General features: G+C 40.7%; 1 pseudogene; it reads left to right on the top strand.

The window, feature by feature from the left end:
* The window catches only part of LOC118560030, a 3,212-nt pseudogene extending 625 nt beyond the window's left edge, over positions 1–2,587 (top strand).
* The last annotated feature ends 5,518 nt before the right edge of the window (positions 2,588–8,105 follow it).

Genomic DNA, 8,105 nt, shown 5'->3' with positions numbered 1-8,105 from the left:
TACCTGTTTTGATCACCATGGTAACACCAGCAAACTGGACTGACCAAACCCCATAGAAAAAACTATGGGGTGTTAAGAGGAAAAAGAGACATTGGAATCAACAATGCAGATACAACCTATTGAGATCCACCTGTAATTTCCATCCCATTGTTACCAAATTTTGTAAACATAGAGAAAAAGCTGTCATTTCTTAATTTCATTCAATTTAATTTTCCCCACCATTTAGACAGAACACAGTTCTGACCATGTTCTTTACACTGAATGTATATTTAATCAACGAAAGGGGTTCACTTCCAGCAATAATAGTTCCAACATCTTCCGGCAGATACCTGTTTTTCTGCCATGCTCCAGAGGGCCCTGCTCGCTCCGATGGTCTGGATTCTGGTCACTTTTGTTGGATGGCAAAATTTCATCTGTGCTTTCAGCGCAACTGTAGACCCTGGGCTTTTCTCAGGTAAACAGGAACCCAAAAGATATCTCCCTTCAGGCTGTACAGTTACTTGGACACTATCCCTGTTGTATAACGTCACATGTTTTCTTAGGTGTGCCCAACAACACAGGTCTGGATATAATTAAATCATGGCCAAGGTGCCCTGCAAAGAGGATGTTATTTCCCGGAACAGCTCTTTCCGCAAAGCAGTCTCCCGATATGTTCGCTGTTATTCTCAGGTAGGCTCAGTTAAAAAACACTTCTTTTAACACTTTTTCGCTCACTCTCTACATCTGGTCAGGCGATGCTTTGAAATTGACTTTAAAACTATTAATGCATAATTCCTGCCCAACATATGATTTTGAGAAAATCTATTTGTCTCCATACAGATTAATTCTTTATTTGTTTTTTTCTTTCTTTTTTGTCTCATTTAAATGTTTATGATCATTAAACAAGCGTGAAGAGCAGACAAAGATAACTTGAATAAACACAAAATTCTAGGTTCCCCAGTGAGTAGATTGTTGCCTTGAAGCTACAATGTCCTGGGTTTGAATCCCTACCTGGTCTGTTTCTGCATGGTCTCCCTGTGCATGTGTGGGTTCTCTATGGGGGCCCCGGCTTCCTCCCCCAGTCCAAAAACATGACTGTATGGTTGATTGGTCTCTCTTGTGAGTGTGTACGTATGTCGTTCTCTCTCCTGGGTGTCTCTGTGCTGCCCTGTGATGGAATGACGACCTGTCCAGGGTGTACCCCCGCCTTTCGCCCAATGACTGCAGGCGATAAGCACCAGCTCCCCCGAGAACCTTGAACAACAAGGGGGTATAGATAACAGATGGATGTTTCGTTTCAATCGATGGTTTTATTTATTAAGAGAAGAAATGTTATCCAAGAACTTGACCCTATGTGAAAAAGTAATCACACCCCTTGTCAAATCATAACTTAGCTGCGATTGATCAAATTTTTTGGAGACGTGAGTTCTGTTTTACTAGCATACTTGGACCTCTAGACCTGGACAATAAGGAAACGACTTAACTGCACCTATCTGACAACATGAAGTGGGGTGAAAGATCTCAAAAAGCAACTCATGACGCCTTGATTTGAGCAGGCTCAAAAACAGATGAGAAGCAAAGTCATTGACATTCTAAGGCTTTGAATGGCTTTTCCCTAGTATTAAATAAAAAAATCAACTTTTTCTTTTCACTCAGGTTATGTAAGTCTCACGTTAACATTTGCTTGATGATATGAAACATTTAAATAATCCATCCATCCATTTTCCGAACCGCTTTATCCCTCATGGGGTCGCGGGGGTTGCTGGTGCCTATCTCCAGCGTTACATTTAAATAAGACAAAACAAAAACAAGAAACATTTAAGGGTGTAAAATAGTTTTTGACAGATCCGGCAACTAAAATTAAATTTAATATCAATTCCCCTCATTAACAAACTTAAGAATGAGGCAGAGGAAACGAGCCCACAGCACCTTTTACTAAGAAAGCAGGAGAAAATAGTGACCCGAGACTGAGCAGTGCTTGGGTCATTCCTCAGGGAGTGGAACAGCCTCCTGTTTGCACACACACCAATCCACAAACACCATGACAATGACTGGCTCCAACTAATGGCTCTTTGTGAGCTCCTCACTGTGACTTCGTGTTTAACCAGTGGCTTCTGTTGGCTTTGTGTTGCTTGCTTTCCACAACATCTTTAGGCGATTGGCTGGTCCATCCTCCTGTTCCTGATCATCCTGGGAGCAATGGGACGGCTCATCAAGCCCTTTTTCGATGACCACGCCACCTTCTTGCAGACACGATACTGGAGCAACTACCTCGATGTGGAGCAGAAGCTTTCGATGAAACCTGTGTTCTGCACGCCCGTGACTTTGCCCGGAAATGTGTGGTGCTGTTCTTTGAGGACATGACAGAAGACTCCATACTTCGTCTTCCACATCCGCCCTTCATCACCAACGGCAGTGAGAGCTGGGAAGATGAAGAGGAGAGACTTCACGGGGTAACAAAGCAGGAGAAGGTGGACCAGTTGCTCAACAAGTGGTATTACAGTAAACCAGAACTGGATGTGACCAGGAAGGCACACAAACCCAGGCCATGTGTAACCTGGGAGGACCGAGAAGGGAGGACTTTATACTCAGATGTTTAAGATGGAGTTTGTGTTGGTGTTTGGTGGCTGCATGGCTAAAACAATGAGTGAATGCAATGAGTGCATTTTGTCCATGGAAGTGAGATTTTACATCTCACCAGGTTAGAAACATCTACTAGAGAAACTCTGAAGTCAGAGTAGAAAATGTAAATCAGTCATTTTCCATCGGTTCTGACTAAGAAATCCAATATGGCTGTCATTTGTATTACAGCATGTGGTGGTAACATATTTCATTGCATTATTGGTGGTTTGTATCCTAATAAATCCATGGCAACACAGTGCACTATGTCTGTGAATAAACCCATCAGTAATCAATGGAATGAAAACTCCAATCTTCTTCCTGATCCTTTCACCATGTTGTGTTAGCATGAGTTGCTCCTGACGGCAGCTTTCCTTCATGGACCTAAAGAGGTTGACACTTATTTTCACTTGTTTCTAAAAATCAGCTTTTGTCTCTGACCGCAGATAGCTAGAAAACGTCAGTTCCATCAAAGTGATGCTGAAGCTGCTGTTTCTTAACCTGACTCTCGGCAGATGGAACGAAATCCATCTGCCAAGAGTAAGGATAGCTGTTTCTTATCATGCCAGATATGTTGCCGTCTCTAAAAAGACATTTTACATGGATTTCAACTTTAACAAAACCCAAAACATTTTATAAAGCTCCCTGTTGCATCTTAGAAGTATGTGCGCCATGTATGTGTGCATCTACTGGGACGAAGGGTGTAAAATGGTAAAGGTGTCAAACGTACAGGAGCATGGAACAAACGGGCCTGGAGACAGCAGGCTGACAACTGGAGGATCCCGGTAACGTGACATGTACTGTACCATAAATGGTTTAAATCAGGGGTCACCAGCCTTTTTGAAACTGAGAGCTACTTCATTGGTGTTGTGTCATACGAAGGTCTACCAGTACTGACCTTTGAGCTAGAAGAGTCAGGCTTCACCTTAACTTTATGTAAAATAAAAATATTTGTCATGCTTTGCTATAGACGTTGTTGTTTTTAAATCTATATAAATTAAAGTGGGAATAAACAGGAAGACTAACAGAATAAAATAAAGTTTTAGATGCAGCTCACTGCTGGATTAGGCTTTTTTTTAGAACAGGGCATCACATGTGGTCCTCTGGGTCTATTTGGTGCCCACCGGGACCGTGTTAGTGAGCCCTGGTTTAAATACTAGGAGAGTGAAATACAAGACAGAACCCAGCATAACATTACAATACAAGATATAAATAAGAAACAAAATCAACTAGATACACTAGAAAACAAGAACAGGAGAATGAAATTAGATTACCATAAGCAAACCGAGGAACCCCTAAAAATATCACGCATATGAAATAACTGATAAACCAGGATAAACAGGAACATTTTGAAAATGAGAAGAACGCACCAAACAACAGGAAAATAATACAGAACCAGAACAAACGAAGAGATCCAGAGCCAAAGACCCAGGGATTGTTACAGGCATGTGATCAGAATGTCTCTGGTCTCCGTTCAGAAGCAGTGGAACCAACTGTGGTTCTCTGAGCTGTGAGGCTCATTCCATTAAAATGCTTTACCTGTTAAAACCTTCTGTGGCAGCATGTAGATCAAACTGCACATCCCACTTACCGTACCAGATGTGTAGGCAGATGATGCTGGAGTATCGTTTACTTGAAGCCATGCACCTTGACACAAATGCAACCCCTCGCTGGGAGTACAAAAGAATGCTCCTGCAAGCCAGATCTGGTTATTGTAGGTTAGCTGAGGCCTGCTTCAAAAACCCAGAATCCAAAAATCTAATGTAAGCAAGTCATGCACAAGTTAGTCCTAATGAGAAGGACTGTGGAGAGAAGATATCAATATTTTGAAAAAGTGGGACTGGACTGGAAATGGATGAAAAAACAGACATGTCTGAGGACATATTTAGACAAAGGACTAAACATGAAGAGGGGCAGTTTGTGTCATCTATGCTTTGGGTTTACAGTGCAGTCAAACAGTAACCATATGGATGAAATATTACCATACACACCATGCAGCTCTTACACGGAACAAACCCAGATCCTTAGCCTTTAGAGTTTTACTCTGAGCATTAAACTGTGTAAAAATGGTTATTTGAATGTGTTTTGGGTGTGGACGGACTAGTTTTGCATGGAGGTTTTCCTGCAGCCACACACTGATGAATGCATGCAAATGCATTTTGGACCAAGCTAACTTCAGGTGCGTGCACCAATACTTTGTTTTTATTTCCTGAGGTGCTTGTAGACTTGTAGATGATTCAGTATTTTTCTAATATTACCTATGAGTATGTGCAACACAGTGCTCCTCTGTGTTTAGACTCCCAAAGAATTAATTATTCAAATGTCAACCCTAATCCTACTCCAAGCCATTCAGCCCAACTCATCTATGTCATTGTGAAGTGCAGCAGCAAGCCAGACTAGTTGACAACAATATCCAGATATTTGCATTATATCTTTTCCCTTAAGTGCCAATGGAAAACCGTCCTAATCTAAATGGGATGGGTATCGTTTCTTAAAACTCCTAACAATGTAATTGTGTAATCTCTTTTACAAATTACCAATTGGTAAATTAAAGAGGCACAATTTCCCAAAGATTGGAAAACTGCAGCAACTATGTCAAAATGAAGATCTAGGGGAGGAACTGGCTGGAGTAATTACTGACCCATCAGTATAATAGCCAAGTAATCCAGATTATTTTTCTAATGTTGCAATGGAACGGATAAACTCATGCTTGAATAGGCATTGTATTATACATTATGGCATACAACAGCATCTTGGTGCACCTCAGAGTTTTACATTAAGGTCTATCACCGTAATTTCATTTTATATAATAAAGACATGTAAAGTTTATCCTCATGATGTAACCTGCTGGGTGTATGTTGATGATATGGTTGCATATTTTCATCTAAAAAACAAACAAACAAAAAAACAAACAGCAGACTGACTGGTAAGGACATAACCCAGGTTATGTAACTCCTGTTCTCTTCTTGGACTTGATTAAAATGCAAGTTTAATCTTCCTTAGGTCTGTCAACAAAGATTCAGATCCAGACGTTATGGTGACGCAGTGAAAAATACTGCTAGAACAGCGAGATTATACACAGTATTGCCTAAAGTATTCACTCATCCATCCAAATAATCCAAATAAGTTGTTCCAATCACTCTACTCTGGTTCTTAAGTCAAGTCAAGTCAAATCAAGTTTATTTGTGTAGCACATTTCAGCAGCAAGGCGGTTCAAAGTGCTTTACATCATGACAACGTAAAAACGTCAAACACAGGTTGTGAGACCAGTAACAAACTTTAAATTGTATCAAGTAAAAACATCAATACACATCAAATAAGTTACTCTGTGTTTCTTTTATTATGTGCCGAAAGCAACTCTAAACAAGTGTGGTTTTCAGTCTTGATTTAAAGGCACTCAATGTTTCGGCTGATTTGCAGTTTTCTGGAAGTTTGTTCCAGATTTGTGGAGCATAGAAGCTGAATGCTGCTTCTCCTTGTTTAATTCTGGTTCAGAGTATGCAGAGCACCCCAGAACCAGAAGATCTGAACGGTCTGGAGGGTTGATACAGCAACAACAGCTCTTTAATGTATTTAGGTGCTAAGTCGTTCAGTGATTTATAAACTAACAGAAGTATTTTACAGTCTATTGTGTGAGCTACAGGGAGCCACTGTAAGGACTTTAGAACTGGGGTAATGTGCTCTATCCTCCTGGTTTTAGTGAGAACATGAGCAGCAGCATTCTGGATCAGTTGTAGTTGTTTGATTTATTTTTTGGGCAGATCTGTGAAGACACTGTTGCAGTAATCCATGCGACTAAAATGAGTTTCTCTAGATCTCACTGGGACATCAGTCCTTTAATCCTGGAAATGTTCTTCAGGTGGTAGAAGGCTGGCTTTCTGACTGTCTTTATGTGTCCTTGAAGGTTCGGGTCTGAGTCCATTACTACATCCAGATTTCAGGCCTGATCACTAGTTTGTAGTTGCAATAACTGAAGCTGCGTGCTGACACTAGTTTGTTCCTCTTGATGTCCAAAGATTTCTGTTCAGCTGGATAGGATGCTACCTGTGCAACAGTCCGGAATTTCCTTACTCCTGAATGTTCCCCAGTCCACTGTCAGCGGTATAATATTAAAGTGGAAGCCACTGGGTGCGACAGAAGAGTGACTGGTAGGCTTGGTAAACTAACTGAGTGAGGGCCGTGCACATTGAGGCACATGGTGCACCAACCTTCTGCAGTCAATCATCACACACTTGAAAACTTCATGTGATTAGCTAAAGATAGTGTGGATGGAGCTTCATGGGATGTGTTTCAGTGGCTGAGCAGCTGCATCCAAGGCAAGGCAAGTTTATTTCTATATCACTTTTCAGTAGCAAGACGATTCAAAGTGCCATACATCACCGAGTGCAATGCAAAGCATGGGATGCTGTGGTGTAAAGCAGGCTGCCAATAGACTCTAGACTGGATGTGCAGAGCCATTCGTCCTCCAAAAACGGTGCGTTTAATGACATCCAAAAAGTTCAACTTTGACCTCATCTGACCAAACTGTATTTTAGCAGTATTTCACTATCTGGTTGTGGTTGGTTAATGGTGAAATGCTGTTCTTTTCACTTGCGGATTATGGTTTCAACAGGGCTATGTGGAAAATTTAGAAGTTTAGAATAGGCTTTTCTATATATTGACATATTTCAGCTGGTTTCTTGGCGTTCTGTGCCTTTTTTGTACTCCATTTTATTCAGTGGTACATTCCAATTGTTTTACTCATAGCTTCATTAATGGAGTAATTTTTTTGATCACTTTGTATATGTGAATTACTCAGATCGGTACAGACATCTGCTTGGAATCTTATCTAACAAGTGATAATTGAAATATATTTACAGAGAAACATGTGGACACACTCATTGCTTATTTCATCCTCTGTATATACTAAAACTGAACAGATTGGTTGTGTTAGTACGTGCATCATTAGACAATACAAAGCTGGCACATCAAGCATTGAAATAAACACTGAAAAAAGTAAGTAAAAAAATAGTCCCACCATTAAACTGAATTAAATGCCAATTTATTTAACCTTAATGGTATATTGGAAAAAACTAGCCTTGGTTTATGATTGTAAATAATTACTCGGGAGTTTCAATAAGTTTTATGCAGCAACAGGAGTCTGGCTATGAAGACCACGGGTGGAGAGCAGGACGGTTAAAAGACCAGTGGTTTGTTTTGCTTGTTGTTACAACAGAGCAAAGCAGGGCAGACCCTCTCTGGGACATGTGTCCCATGTTGTTCTTGTAAGAAAATATGAAATTCTCACTCTGAAAAAAAAAACATCCTTGTCTTGTTAATTAAGGGAAACAATTTAAGTTTTTTCACCCCAAAACAGAATGCAAGCTGAAGGCGAATGTCAGCTGCTGCTGTTTTTAATGGAACAAATCTCAAATTCTACTGGTACAGGAGGATTGACAGATCAGAAGTGGTCCTCAAAAGGTTGGCAGGTTGGGCTGAGGCAACGCTCCCACACAGCAGGTGGCGCT

This window comes from Fundulus heteroclitus, unplaced genomic scaffold (assembly GCF_011125445.2).
Source record: "Fundulus heteroclitus isolate FHET01 unplaced genomic scaffold, MU-UCD_Fhet_4.1 scaffold_37, whole genome shotgun sequence".
NCBI classification, from domain to species: domain Eukaryota; kingdom Metazoa; phylum Chordata; class Actinopteri; order Cyprinodontiformes; family Fundulidae; genus Fundulus; species Fundulus heteroclitus.
The sequence above is the reverse complement of the archived record's forward strand: the minus strand, read 5'-3'. Positions and strand labels throughout refer to the sequence as shown.